Here is a 16,735-nt window from a genome sequence, read left to right as displayed (position 1 = left end):
TAGTTTAGAGTACGTAAGTAATATAAATTAAACAATTTAAATGAAAATTACTTTAAAATGATATTACTAAAAACTTTTTTATAAATGTCAATATTTTTAATTTTTCATTCCAGGTAATACTTAAACTTTTTTTTAAGTGCTGCTAATTAAGGTTTAAGTTATTATAAGTTTATTTATAAAAGTGCAATTTGTTTTTGCAACATAAATGTTTTATTAGTTATATTGTAATTATTCATATTTGCACTTTTGTTGATTTACATAAAGTACTAAATGTTTTTTTTTTGAACATACTCTTAACTTACAGATAAATTGATTTTTATTGCATTGTACACTTTTTTGACTTGAAACAAAGCACAACTGATTTAATAAAAAAATTGCTGAATAAATTATTTTATTAACGTTAATTGTTTTTGTTAAGAATTCTTAAATAAATAAAACTATGTGCTGCTACATTATTAAAAGTTTTTCGTTATAAAATCTTTTGTATTTCGCATCAAAATTGAAAATTATGTAACATACCTAAAGATTTTAAACTACTAAAAAAGAAAGAAGTGATAAGTTTACAAAATAAATTACACAACTTTATATATAAAGACCATATGTAATATAATCATAAAAGTATAATGAACAATTACAGATAGCTAAAAAATTCTGTTGATAAATGTCAAGTTTACAAGCACTTTAAATTTATAAATGCAACAATGCCCACACCCCACAAGCATTGTTGGTTCAGTGGTAAAATTCTCGCCTGCCACGCGGGAGGCCCGGGTTCGATTCCTGGACAATGCAATTTTGTTTTAAATAGAATTATGATTAGCAAAGTCTTTATATTTTAAAGCTAAAACAGTGTTGCAAATACTTTATTTAAAACTTTAAATATTTATTTTTTGTCAAAGTGCTGAACTTATTGGGTTCCTAATATTTTTCTTATACTGGTTAATTTAGGTATGCGTTCAAAGCATGCTTTTTTTAGGTAGTAAAATGAAAAATACTATCAATTTGACAAAGAAAGCTTCGTAAACAAGGCAAGTATATTGACTTGTTGCTAAAAAAATTATATTGAAAGTTAACTTTAAACCCACGACCGTTAGATTAAAAGTCCAACGCTTTACCGACTGGGCTAGCCGGGAGCGTTGAAAATGAACAATGTTGGTATTATAAAGCCTTTATGACGTAATAATGCATTTACTGGCTTACAAGAAAGATTGTCTTAGATTAGAGTCCGGGAGTTCTAACATTTCCAGTTGACGAGTTTTTTTACAATTTGTTTTTTGTTTAGCTTATATAAATTTCCCCATTACTATACAAAAAAAATACTCACGACGTATGATCCCTAGAACCAACGAAAGCTATCCATGGTTACACACACATGTGGAAGTGCGTTATAATGTTTATAATTTTATTTTGTCAAGTTTTTTTAGTGCATTTGTTTTGATTTACATACTACTTAAGAAGTTAACCATGTATGGGTCTTTTAAACTTGTATAAAGAAAAGTATTAAATTTTAATTAACTTCTTAATACCATTTTCGGATTAAACTAAAAGTATTCTAAAAAGAATTTCCCATGTTTATTAAAGGCTTAAAACTTAGTAGTATAAATTTTAAAACAGCTCAAGTTTGATTTTATTGGTTTAAGTGAATGACTGACTTACAATAAGCTTTTATACATTCAAAACTGAACTGAAATTACTTTTTATAAAATATACAAAATTAAGTTTTTGGTTTATTATAAAATGTCTTCATATAAATATAGTTTTAAATTTTGTTTTATCAGTATGTAGAGACAATTTATTTTAATTTAAATGATCTAAAATATACTACTAGGGTTAATTAAGCTTTAAAAAACTGTAAAGAATTCCTTTAGTATGCATTGATGTATACTGTGTACATTTTTTTCAAAATAATTAAATGTTTATCAGTTATATGTCTTATAAATACTTTATTAATGAAAATTTGTACGAAAACAGTATATTTGACAGGTAATGTGAGTCTGTTAAAAGTTAAATATGCTTAGACTCAAATCTGTTCTATTTAGAAACAAATTTGATGTCGATTAGTTTTAAACTTTTTTTAAACGTTAACATACAATAAGTATTTATATTTCTTTGTTTTTACAGAATGCATGTACTTAAATACATGCAGCCTGTGTTTATCTATAACATAGTTTTTAAAACAGAAGGTTCAACTCAAGACATACTCAAAAAGACCATTTTGACCAAAATTAGTGTGTTTAGTGTTTTATGTACAGCTCCAATTTTACAGTTTTTCAAATTTACAAGCTGTGCTTAAATGCGCATTAGGTTACAAATTAATGAAACTATATTTGTAACTTGAAGTACATGATAACTTTGAAAATAATTGTTTTTGTCGGTACTACTTTATTCAACATTTTATGAAATAGTTCTTATTACTTTATCTACTATAGCAACACTAAAAGAATACAACATAGATTTAAAAAAGTAGTTTTTTACTTTGAAAGCGGTAACTTTTAAAAAGTGTCAGTTTTCTTAAAACAAAGGTAGTTTTTTTAATAAAAATTTTTCCATTCAAGCTTAAGAATTGAAAATAGAACAAATCAGTGAAAATATAATTTTACCTGGTAAAGGTGCAAATTATATAGCTATATCGGAAACATAGTTCACTTTATAAAGCCTTTGTGACGATGTTATGACGTAGTAATGCATTCACTTACCTCAAAGTTGAACTTGTCCGGGAATTTACCTTAAGACTTCTCACATTAGATTTTTTAAGAAATACTTTTTGTTTATACCAGTGTCCCAGATATTATGACATAATTACTCTTTGACACTCATTATGTATATTTTTAGCTTGAAAAAAGTTTGAACAAAAAAAAAAGCTATTATATAATACACACCTTTAAATTTCAATATATAGTACAGTATATTAAAATATTATTGCCTTAAAATTGAATTTAAGGAGTCTTTTTTATATGATAAATGTTCTAAATAACCTTGCTCGCTTAAGTTATCAAAACATTTTTTTAGTTGGTATGATCTGCTTGCTATAAAATTGCCCACCTTACTGAGTGAAAAGTTTAATACTAAAATCTATGTTTAAGTATTAAATTTTATTTAGTTAGATTACTTTTAAAGCTCTTACTAACTCGAAAAAAATATAACAAAAAAGTATCAAAACATGATTTAAATTTGGTTAGATGTTAACAAACTATTTAATTCTTAAACGTTTACAGAAACTAGATATGTCATCACTGACTACTGACCGATAAAATTTTGATAAAGATTTATAAAGTTAAAGGTTTAGCACAAGACATACTAAAATACATATAAGAACTTTTTCACTCAATTTGTTGTTTTAATACTTTAATAAATATTTTACTACTTACATCCTTTTATTTTTGTTCTTAAAAAAACTTTTAAACTTATTGATACTTTATAGCTATAAGTTTGGGTTTTAAGTTTAAATCGGTTAACTATTTTTGAAAGTTTAACTCACTCTAAAGTACATTCTTTTTATGTGATATATTTTTTTAACTCAAAAATGTTTTATCAAGAAATTTTTTAAGCAATTTCTAGTTTTGAAAAATTTATAATTTTAATTAAAAAAAAACTAGTTATTGTACATACATTTGACTACAGTCTCGTAGACTTCAAGGTTCAGTTGAAAATGTTTTAATTGCATTACAGATTATTTCTAGCTTCTTTACTATATATTTTACATTTTTTATTAAAAATATCAGTTAATTTACACAAAACTATTACAAGTTTAGAGTGTTTGTTTAATATCTAAACTGATTGTTTTATTAAAGCATAAAAGATTTAAAAAAAAGGTTATTTTATAACTAAATACATTTTTGTTCACATTAGGTTAAAAATTGAAACTAGAAAAAAAGACAGTGCAACTAAAAAATGTTTAATCGCTTTCTAATAAACTAAAGTATTTATTTTTTTCTTTTATGCTACAAATAAAATGTAAAAAGTTTAGCATGTGATAAAATGTGTTTTAGATCAACCAAGTTTGTATAAACAATAAAAAAAACATATTTAAATATTAACATCACATGAAATCTCATGACTTTGTCAAAAACGAAAGTAAACATCAAGTTGTTTTTTTAAAAATAAGCATAGTGTTATTTTGTAAACAAATAAAAAACATTTAAAATATAAATAGAATAAAACGTTCTCGAAAAAACAAACATGTAATTTGCAAAAACTTGTTTTTTTTTCACTGTGATTAATTTAAAAAATAATCAAATATTTTCGTAAAAAAGAAATTTAGAATATGTCTCAAAACACATGTAACTAGCTAACTGTTTGATTTTTGTAACAGTTATTAAACAATAGAGTATTCAGAATTTGGTGTCGTGGTTTCTTTTTCTTTGCTTTTTCTGTTGAACAATATTACTTTTAGTATTCTAAAAATAAGACCTTGCCATTTTTCTTAAAGTAAAACTAAGTTATTTCAAGACAAAGTAAAATATTACCAGTAAACGATAGTTATTGAAGTTATTCAAACGTATTTTCGGTTTATAAGTAGTTTTCAATTAATAAAATATGTTCAATGTAATACTTTGTACTTCATTAAAAACAAAGCTATCAGTAAAAGTAGTCTGAAAAAAAAAGATTTAAACCTACACTAAATAAAGCCTGTTGTAAAATAAGTTTTGTTTATAAATAGTTTACAATATTGTTTGTCGCAAAGAATTTTGTTGTATACAAAAACCATTTGTAACTTTAAATCACAACTATTTCACGTTTATAGATCTGTTTTGAATTTAAAGCATTTTTATTTACTCAAATTCTCAAAAAAATTTTTATTATTTCTAATAAGGAGTTAGGTAGCACAAAAAATAAAAAAATTAAAAACATATAGTTGAAAATGATTTTTGAATTTGTTATATAAAAGAAAGTTTTTGATTTACTTTTGTAGTTTAAATTTAAAGTTTTCTTGAACATGTTTTTAACAAACTAACTTTACAGACACCTTGTCCAAGTATTTTCTACAAACATTTTTCAAGAGCTCAATCAGGAAAATTTTTAGTTTTATTTGTTTTTTGAATTTACTTCTGTATTTATCATTACTTCGTTGTTTTCTTTTACCAATTTTTCTACATCCTCAATATTTAACTCCTGTATAAAAACAAGCAGTTTATAAAACCTTACAATTAACTTTTGTTGTTACAACTACTTTTTTTTTTGTTTGCATTTTATAAAGTTTCAAATGTAATAATATTTAATTATAAAATTTTTGTTCATCGATTTAAACTTATGATAAACAAACAAAATTGGAAAAATATCGTTAGTTTTTTAAGAAAAGCAAAATTTCATAAAATTGTTAGTTAAAGGTAACATAAAACTGGTCCATTTTATTTATAACTTATAAGACTTTTGTATTTATTAGCGACTTAAAATTCAATACAAAAATCAAACCATTTTATATATTCTGAGTTCCAATCTAAGTAATTTAATGTAAATATACATCAGATGACCAAATGAAATTACTGATAAAATAAGCAAGACTGTCAAAGCATAACTGTTTCGAACCATTTTGTTGTCAGAGAGTATCACTACCAGCTGTAATAATTATTACAACTTAATAAAAATGTTTTAACTATAAAGTTGAGAAAATTAATTTTTGTATACTTCGAGGTTTGAAAACTTACAAGATACAAACTAGTTTTGTTACAAAGTTTGAGTTGAAACTTAATCAGTTCCAAAAGAACTACTAATTATTTATTTTTTTTGAAAATTAAGTTAAACTAATTTAAATATTATTTTTAAGCTTTTTTTTTTTGAAATAATAGTCTTAAATTTCACCTATTAAAAAAAAACGTTTTATAGACTTAAATGTTGTATAACAAAACGGTTTTATTTTTAGCTTTCGTAATAGATATGTATAAAAAAATTAACAATAGTTTTGAAATGTCGTTCGAATATGCAAACTGTTTATTATAAAATTTTGTAGCAATATACTATCAGTATGGTTGGGTATATGTACTGAATACATGTTAAATATTTAAATTACCAATACATGTGATGTATTATTAGCCGGTTAATAGTCTATTAAAACAAATTTTAACTAGAAAAATGCTAAATCCTAGTATTAAAAAAGTATTGTAAATAAGAGTATTTTAAAGTTGATTGTCCTGGACATGACGTTAAAAGGTACCCGTGGTGGGCGACTCGATGACCGAAAGGTTTTTTTTGAACTAAGTCCTTAGACCAGTAATTTTGAGCGCTTTTTTTGTTATTCAATAAACTATATGATTAACTTTTTAAGATGCTTCAAGAACTAAATGTCGTTTTCCATAAATAGTATGCTAAGGTAGTAAATTATATGTTAATTTAAATTAAAAAAAACTTACATCAAATTCATTATCTTGATCTGTTTTTAAATTGTACCATATAACAAAATCCACCAAGAAAACACCTATGGAACAAAGCGTAATGATAACACCGCTTAAATTGTGAAGGATGTCCTGTTATTATAAAACATTCAAATATAAAAAAGAATAATTAAAGCCGATTACAATAAAAAAAAAGTTTAGCTCACTAGTGCTAAATATATTTTCACATGTTGACTAACAAGTTATTTTTTTATGATAATTTTTTTTACAGGCTTTAATTAAAACTAAAATAAATGCTTTTGAGTTTTGTTACAAGCATTAAAGTGTAGATAAAGTAAATTAAGTAAAAGCATTTTAGTCAAAAAAAAAAAGCACTTATAATCATTTTGTATATTCCAAATATTCAAGACTTTAAGTTTATCACGGCTTACGTTATTTGATATTTAAAAGTAAACAAATCATAGGTCGAGTTCTAAATAAAAACAAATTAAAAATAGTTACTTATCATATATAAAAAAGAATTTGTACACAAATATGGCATGCTATACAGACTTGAAATAAAAAAATTTGTTTAAAATGTATACATAACAATATTAGTGCATTTTTGTAAGTAATACTAAATTAACACTTTAAACATGTGTTTCAATTTAATTACATTCAGAAAAATTCAAGGAAACTAAAAACTGTTTTAACTTACATTCTTCGATTTTAGCCGTCTTTGGGTTAAATCAACATAAATCTAAAACAAAAAGAAAAAAATAAATAAAACGCTTTTTACATAATAATATAATTTTAGAAAATTATGAGAACTTTGTATATAGTTTTACTTAGTTTTATATGTGTAGAATTTATTGTTTATTTTGTTTACATATTTTTTTTAATTTTTACCAAAATGTTAAGTTAAACAGAGTATCAAGCTAGAACAACGTTTATGCTTCAGAATTTAAAAATTTTGAAACACTTCTATTAAGTATTTTGATATAAACTTAGATTGTATTTAAAAAATAAACCTTCTTATTCAGTTCCTTTTGTAACTCATAAACTGTAAAGTACCAAACGACTAAGAGTGGCTGAAAAAAAAGTAAAAAAGTTACATTTTGTCCTACGGTCTGAACTTTTATTAGATTAAAACTAATAAACATCACAAAGTATCAAAAAAGAAACATTGAAATAGCAAGAAAATAACGTTTTCAAATTGAAAATAATTAATATTAAATATCTTAAGCAATTATCAAAAGATTATAAAGTTATCATTTTCTGTAGTCGTTAACTAAAAAATATTTGTAAAAAATTTGTTAACTTCCAAATAATATGTTAATGGTGAAAAGTTATTATTGTAAAACTTTCCGCTTTTAAAGCTTGTAAACCTTAGTATAAAACTTGGTGCTCAAATTCTAGTTTAAAAAAATTATATATAAGTTTAGTTTCAAAAGTTTTAAAGCAAACATGTATAAAGATTAGTTCCCTAATAAAATAATAAAGCTTAATTTTCGATCCATGTAGACTAAACTATTAAAAATCAATGATCTTTGTTCATAGAAATTTAAAACAGTTTATACTTATAAGTTTGTAATTTTGAAGCATAAGTTAACAAAACGAATTTTACAAACATAGTTATTTGTTTTTGTACTAATAGCTAAACCGTTAATAAAACCAATAACAACTTTTAATAATGATAAAATGATAAGCATCTGTCTATACTGTAATTAAATGCAACTCACAAGTGAAGCAAAAATAAGACAACAAATAAAAGATCTCCATTCTTTTGAACTTTCCCACCAAAATAAGCCTAGTAGAACGTAAATGAAAGACAATGAAAACAATACTTCCTGAAAATGAAAATATAATGTAAAAATAAAATTAAAAACAATATACTTTTTAATCAACTTTAGTATATAAATTTTATTTTTAATTGCTTAGTTATTTTTAAATAAAACTTATGTTTTAAGTCAAAGAAATATTTTTATTTCCTTTGAAAATAAAGTTTCACATTTAATGTTACAAAAATACTATGTCATTTTAGAATACTTGAGTTTTTAGGAAGGCAAAAGCTGTTTTAAGCTTTCATCTTTATAAAATATTCAAACTAATTATAAAATTTTTAAACCTTCAATTGTTTTATTGAATAAATTACACATCTACAAAGTTTTTAGAGTTAATGAAAAAACTATTTAAAAACTAAAAACTTTGTTTTTCTTTAAATGTTTGAATTTATAAGCATTACTTACTCCTTGCCTTTTAGCTTTTAAAAGCAAATTACATTTGAGTTTGTTTTTATGCACAAGTGATGGTAAAATTCGAGTATAATGTTCAAACAAAAATTCATAAAAACCCAATATATCTTCCGAATAATTGTCATAGGCTCGTAGACGAAACCGGTATTTATTAATTTCCGGTTTAAACATGTATTCCAAATTCATTTTATTTGAATATTTTTCACCTTTCTGAAAATTGAACTTTATAAACTTCAAAAAAATAAAAATGTCTATGTACAGGTAATTTACACATGCATCAAGCATATTTTTTTATAAGAAAAATAATACTTAACATTTTATGTAGTTATTTTTTTTAGTTTTGTGTCTGGAAAACTCTTTTATCTAACTTAAAATAAAAACTATTTTAACTTTAAACGCATTCTAAAAAAATATAGAAGTTTATGCTTTTATATAACTTTTGGGAAAATTTGAATATATTAAAAGCTCATTAAATGTTCTAGTTTTAAAGTAATTTAGACTGCTTTTACATTATGATTTTGTTTAGCTGAAAGATAACATAAGTATTGTTTCTTGAGTAACAAATAAATCTTAGGCTGTCACATAGTAAATAAAAAAACAAAGTTTTAGCTTTTTTTACGAAAGTTGAAGAACTTTAATAACCAACTTAAACAAATGTAACAAATACTAATCTTAAAAATACTGTGAAAAAAACTTTGTGAAATGTCACATTGTATACTTTCGAAGTAAACTCAAACAATCATATTTCAAACAACAAAGCCTCAAAGAAAAAATACTTGACTTAAATAACTAAAAAATAAATTATAAACAAAAAGAGCATCATATGACTATATAGTTTTTTTTTAAATTATAATCTTGCTGCCAATTGTAAACAGTTCAGTTGTTAGTTTTAGTTTTCTTACCAAACAAACAAGTCGCCAAGTATTTAATTTGACTATATATAACTAATTTTAATGAAAGTTATACTGAAATTTTCTTTCTCTAAATTAAGCACTTGATTTTATTACCAAATAAAGCTTGTAAATAACCTGTAAATAAATAAGTTTTTTAGTTATAATTCTTAAAAAAAATAAATTTAAAATATAAAAATTAAAATAATTAATTTAAATTGCTTATTTTACCTTTTATATTTTTTCTACAACCCCATACAACAACATTAAATTAAATGTACAGAAATACAACCTAAGGTACGTATAGAGCAATTAAAAAAGTATAGTTTGTTTTTTATCTTAGAAAAAAATAAGAGATTACTATAAAGTTGATGCGAAAAATCATGTTTTTTAAAGTTTTCAGGTCAGGTAAGTGCAAAAGAACGAACATATTACTTAGGGGTAGCTGTCAAATTTTAACGAGCGTACAAAATTGCACGAGGGTACAAAATTGCACGAAGAAACTTTTGCACGAACAGAAAATTTTACATGAAGACATTTTTTCACGGGTTAAACTTTTTTTTAATATTTATTTTATTAATTTTAATTTAAACTTTTTTTACTATTACTGTTACCCCTAACCCTTGGTCAGTAACTTATATTTATTTATATTTATTAATAATTGATTTATCTTAGTTGATTTATTATTTTTAATTAATTTTTTTTTACAATAATTTTTTCTCGTTATTTTTTTATTTTTACTTTACTATCACTGTTAACCCTTACCTTCGGTCACTAGCTTTTTTTTTAATATCAACTTTTGTTTCTTTTTTTTTACTATTACTATTACCCTAACCCAGGGGTCGGCAGGCAGTTGGTGGTCGCGGACCAAATTTCAAGTGTACAAAGTGTTCGCGGGCCGCAGTTTTAGTTTTAGTGACATTTGATAAACTTTTAGTTTTAGTCACACTAGAAAAAAGTTTTACTTTTATTCACCTTATCATTTTAAATGACTTTTAGATATACATAAAATGCCTATTTAAATTAATATTTATTAGAATAAAATTTTCTATGTCTAATATACTTAAGTGTTAATAAACTATGTATTTTCACAAGCATTTAATAAGTTAAACTTAATACTTTTGTAGTTTTACTTACAACCTAACTCTTTATAAAAACCAAACTTTAAAGACAATTTATGGGTTAATTTTATATATTTGTTATATTATCAACCCTTTTTTTAAATTTTGAAGAGTATTTACTTCAAAATAAAGTTTTTGCGTGTTAAATAGTTTACATTCATTTAAAAATTTAGTTAACTTAATAAGATTAATACCTGTGTGTATTCCAGAAAGCTAGAACAAATTCTTTAACATAATTAATTCTCGAATACTTAAATAAAATATCTTATTAGTAATTAGTCTTTTACATGGTTGCCTTGTTTAAAAGCAAAAATGTCTGAGTTGTATCAAACCAGTCTAAGTTTATTAAAATTTTAAAAAGCTAATATATCGTTTTAAACAAGCTTAAATACCTAGTAAAAATATCATCATCAAAAAAAGTACACTAAGTGTAAGAAAACAAGAAAAAACTACAATTAGTAAACTACACTACAGTCATAAAAACTATTCTGGGAATTAAAAGATTTCTTTAAAGTGTTTAAAATAAAATTTTCACACACACCTGAGTTTTCCAACTTTTAAAATAGCCTGTTTGTGTAGCAACCTAGTTAAAACAAAGTTCACAACATAAAGAAATAACGAAAGTTATTAACAGTAAATAAATTACATGCCAAAAAAAGTAAAAGTCAGCTTGAATGGACAATTAAGTTTCTTAAACAATTTTAACAAAAGTATAAAACTTTATTGAGTCATTAGCGAAATATAAAAACTTATTTTTTATTTAGCATTAAAGCAATTCTTTATCTGCAATAAGAATATTGCATTTAAAAATATTAATTGTAAAATATAAGACGAGCTCCAAAAATAAAACAACGTTAGTTAGGACTTATTGCGAAAAACGATAAAAAAACAAATCACCAAAGTCAATTTAAACAAAGCACATGATTATCTTTAGTAACTATAGAATTATCAGAAAAAGTTGTTAAAGCAAGTTATAAAGTAGCAAAATTTATTATTTAAAATGAGATACCGTTTATAATTGAAAACTTTTTTAAAGAAATTATGTTGGCAGTAGTGAAAAACTTTTGTTTATTTCTTCAACGACATCAAAATGTTATATTTAGGAAATGCATTAAGGTTATAAATTCGCATAAATCAAATTAGGACTTTAATCAATATGTTAACATGAGAGCACTGATAGAAAAACTATTGCTCATCTGAGAAATTTTATTAAAGATGTTTTTACTAACTTTGACATTTTAGTAGAATTTCTTGGTTTAGTTTCAACATGAAGCACACCAATCGGTGAAATTTCACAAGTAAAGGTGCAATGCACAAATACAAAGTTTTTAGAAGTACAATTCCTTCTTTTATTTTTAGTACAAAGTTTAACTAAAGTTTAAAAAGTGTCTTAAAAAATATATCAATATTAAAAAACACTGTTAAGCTACTTTAATATATTTCAATAAAGAAAATTTTATTTGCTAAATTTTTTGTGTCAAATAGAAATTTTATTACTTTACATGTAAAAGTTGTTTGAAATTCTAGGTTTTTTCAAAAATTCAAAAATTCAATTTTTTTTCCTGAATATTTAAGCATAAATTTTTAAGTTCAAAGCTTTTCCGGGATTCAATTTTTTTTTGCAACACTGATTGTTCACACTTAAATGTACACAATAATACAAATAATATTTTGAATTATATCAGCTGCAAGACTTAAAATTTAACATATATTATAACTCAAACTAAAACTGTGGATTGAGCAAAACTTACATCATAAGTTTAATTTGCCACTCTTTCAAGCAAAAAAGCCAGCCTGAGTCAACAAAAACATTCCTGATATTTTTGTATACAAAAAAAAATTCTAGCCAAAAAATTTTAAAAAGACTTAATTGGCCTGAGATTTGAAGTCTTCAAATAGTGATAGTCTGAGTGTGTGTCAATTTTTAGTTGTTTATTTGCTTAAATTTGAACTAATTTGATTAACAATGTACAAACTTGACAAATTTACCATCTCTAAACCTATATTAAATAGGTAGCTCCAAAAAACAGCAAATATGTATATTGATATGCAAGGCATAAAAGTTAACTTAGTTTGACATAAACAATGTATGAAAAATGAAAATTTATACCTAAAAAAAATTTATTAATTTATGTCATATATACTGTTTTAAATGTGTCTGTACAAATTTAGATATCACATGTAGAAACAACAATGTCAGAAAATTATGCATAAACTAAACTTAAATTAACTAAAGTATTAAATAAAAAGCGGTTTAAAATATGAGCATCTTTTTAAGTTGTTGTGCATATAAATTAATTTAAGTGCAAAGAAAACTTCTAAATAATTAAAATTTGTAAAAACAAAAATTAAATAAACCTTATTTCTTATTACTATGTTATTTTAAATGCTTTTACTCTAAAATATAACATTTACAAATAAAAATCTATAAAAGAAACTTTGTTTTAAAACATGTTGAAAAAGAATATCTAAGCTATAAAGAAATGACACTTTAGTTAATTAATGTGCATTACTTTTGTACAAAATGAAAAACATTTGCATTTAGTTTATTAAATAAATAGGTATTATTTAACTAATTTATTAAATTCAAACACTCTTTACACTCTTTTTTCAGATAATTACTTAACTAAAGCAGTATCTTCTTCTAATTATTTTTAAATGTTATACAGAGACTTAAAACCAAACTAATCATGTTAAATCGAATTACCGAAAAAAATTTAACTTGAAATATATTTTTGCTCAGCGGGCCACATTTACATGCTCGCGGGCCACAAAATTTTCTCTCGCGGGCCGCATTTCATTCAAAAAAATAACGTGCTCGCGGGCCGCAGATTTACCCTTCGCGGGCCGCAATTGGCCCGCGGGCCGCAGTTTGCCGACCCCTGCCCTAACCCTTACCCTCGGTCAGTTATTTATTTTTATTTTTTTTTTATTAATTTATCTTTTAGTTTTATATATATATATATATATACTTTTTCTGTTTTTTTTTACTCTCGTGCAAAATTGTAACTCTTTCAAAATTGACCCTTGGTGCAAATTTGTCTTCGTGCAATTTTATACCCTCGTGCAATTTTGTCCCCTCGTGCAATTTTGGCTTCGTTCAATTTAGTCCCCTCGTACAATTTAGTAACATCGTGTAATTTCGTCTTCGTGCATTTTTGACCCGTTCCCATTATTTAGGGTAGGTATACTGTCATGGTAATTAGCTGAATGGAACTTTTTAAATTTATTTTAAAACTTCTTATAATTAGTTTACCTATTTTGCTCAGTTTTTAATCATCAATTACATGTTTTTTAAATAAATTAGTAGCTATTCAGTAAAAATTTACGAGAAGGCTTTATAAATGCTTTTATTTACTATATCAAAACTACTCTAATGTATATTTAATAAAACTTCTATACAAGTAACTTACTTTTTAAACATTAAATTAACTCTTTTTTAGGATTTACTGTAGAAATTAGCTGCTTGTTCTCTTATTTTCTTCAAAACCTATTTCTTATAAAAATATAACACAGTCATAAATTAAACCATGATTTGATTAAATAAACTGGGCAGATAAGATATGCTTCAGCTTAAACATACATAATAAAGATTATAAATCGAATAACATTCAAAAATGTTCAAATAGTATTTATAAGATGATAATAACAGTTGTTTTTTTGGCTTCCATGACAGTTCAAATTTGGACGACTCAAGTTCCGACAATTCAAATTCTTTTGAAAATATTTAAAACACTATATCTCAAAAAGTGTTAGAAATTTGAAAAAAAAAACACATGTAGATTTTATCAAAACCTACAAGCCACTACACTAATAGTTAAGATTCAATAGATTTTTTTGTCTGTGTTTACCATCATTAGTTTTCGAAACTTGAAGGTTTAGTCTTTAAAATTTGTTGACATTTTTTCTTTTAATATTAACTTAAATTGATTTTTGTTAACAGAAGTAGTTTTCAACAAATTTTGTACAAACTTTTAAAGTTTTGTTATATCATTTGAGGATGCTTTCAAGTTTGCATATTTTAACTTGAATAAAAGTTTTAAAACTTTTTTTTTCAAAATAAAGTAACAAAAACAATATTTAAATAAGTATTTTACATAATAACTGTTCAAAATATAGTTTTAATTGTTTGCTAATAAAAGATCCTAGTAAAGTAACTTCACTGGAATATAAATAAAAACAAATTATACAGTAATCTTCCTTATTCTACCAACATATGTTTCTGTGTGTCAACGAATCAACACACTTCAACTGGGTTGTTAATAGGAAAGATAAAATTAATAGGAGAGTTATCTTTCCTATTAACAACCCAGTTGAAGTGTGTTGATTCGTTGACACACAGAAACATATGTTGGTAGAATAAATAAAGATTACTGTATAATTTGTTTTTATTTTACATGTTATATATTTATAATCTAAAAAAGGATTTAATAACTTCACACTAAATCAAATCTTTATACTTTTAGATATTCTCAATACTATTTATTATAAGTCAAGCTCGGTTAAAATTTTCTTAAACATAAACAATTAAAGTAATTCAAAGAAGTTTTTTATAAGTATGCTTTATGCAGCGTTCTATTGTTTATTTAACAAATGAATTTTTAGCTGCACTAACGCTTCATAAAGGCAATAGTAAAACACGAAAAAAACTAGCAATAAAAAATGCTCTAACCGGAATGATTAACGTTTACTTTTTTTTTTACAAAGACTAAACAGTTTCTTAAACTATCAAGATTTTGAAAAAACATAAAAGTATAACTTTAAGAAACACCATACTGTACAAACTAGTAGAAGCTTAAACTGAGTAAATTTTATTTTTCTGCTGAAGTCTGTAAAAGTATGAAGCTAATTTTTAAAAACAACTGCTTAAGCAGTAAAATGTAGACAGAAAAACAAAACATAGTAACTCAAACACAATACACATAAGTTATGATTCGCTAAAAAATTTGAACATGATAAAAAACAAAATGAATGATTTAAACAAAAGAGTTCTTGGAATAAGATGTTTCAGTTTTAAACATCAGAGTAGTTGAATTCAGATGTTTGAGTTTCAAACGTTAGAGTACTTGAACTCAGATATTTCAACTTCTCTTTGCTTGCTACTTCTGTGGCTGTATATAAAACATACAACTTTTGGTAATATTAGAACTTTTCAAACAGTATAAAATTAAAAGTTCTTTTAAAATTTATTATTCTATCCATGTACTATTATTCTGTTTAGAATATGAACTAAAAACAGTATTAATTTTCAAAACAAAAAGGAAAATTTAAGGTTTAAATATAGAATTTGTTTCTAATAATATCAGAGCTAACTAAAGCATTTAATCTACATCAAACAGCTGTTATTAGTATTCTTAATTGTGCTTTAAAATAGAAATACCTTTTTTATATCTTAGTTAAAATTTACTACAACAAGTTTTATGTTTGCAAATATAAAAAAACTAACTCAATAAATGATTTTCTAAACATATCTCGTTTGGTCTTTTTATTTGGCTTCATCAGAAGATTGTTTGTGCTTTTGTCATTTTTATTTGTTCTTGGTTTTTCGTTCAATTTTTCTTCATTTTTTCTTTTTAACTTCTTTTCCGCTTTATTTTTTTGGTCCTGTTTTTAAAAGTTTTAGCTCAGTTGCTTATCTAGTAATTTATTAGTTTATTATTATATAGTTATAATTGTTTTTAGTTTTCTTTTTACAATCAGTTTTATTTAAAATACCATCCATTTGCTGTTATAAAAAAAAAACTAAATATTATAATTTATTATTTATTTCTTATATTTTATATTTCTCGTTAATGTAAGAAGCAAAAATGTTACTAATGTTTCAATAGTAAACTTTAAACACTAATGCATTTTTGTTTAATGTAATTTGTAATAATACAAGTAAAAAATTGTTTAGAAATTATTTAGTCCTAAATAATAATTTAAGTACAACCATCAGCTATAATGGTCTGACGTGTTTTAAATCTAAAAATACTTCAAAATTGTATTTCCACATAAACTAGTTTTATGTTATTAATAAGTAACAATCACGAACCCATATTAGTAATTCAATTTTCAACAAGTTTGAAGCAATATGTATTAAATATCCAAGTGAAATGAACGATGAAAAAAGAAGGATAATCCAAGATATACTGTTTCGTACTATGTCATTGTCAATAAAAAAC

Source organism: Thalia democratica, chromosome 6 (assembly GCF_965202585.1).
Source record: "Thalia democratica chromosome 6, ktThaDemo2.hap1.1, whole genome shotgun sequence".
Taxonomy (NCBI): domain Eukaryota; kingdom Metazoa; phylum Chordata; class Thaliacea; order Salpida; family Salpidae; genus Thalia; species Thalia democratica.
Note: the sequence above shows the minus strand (reverse complement) of the source record.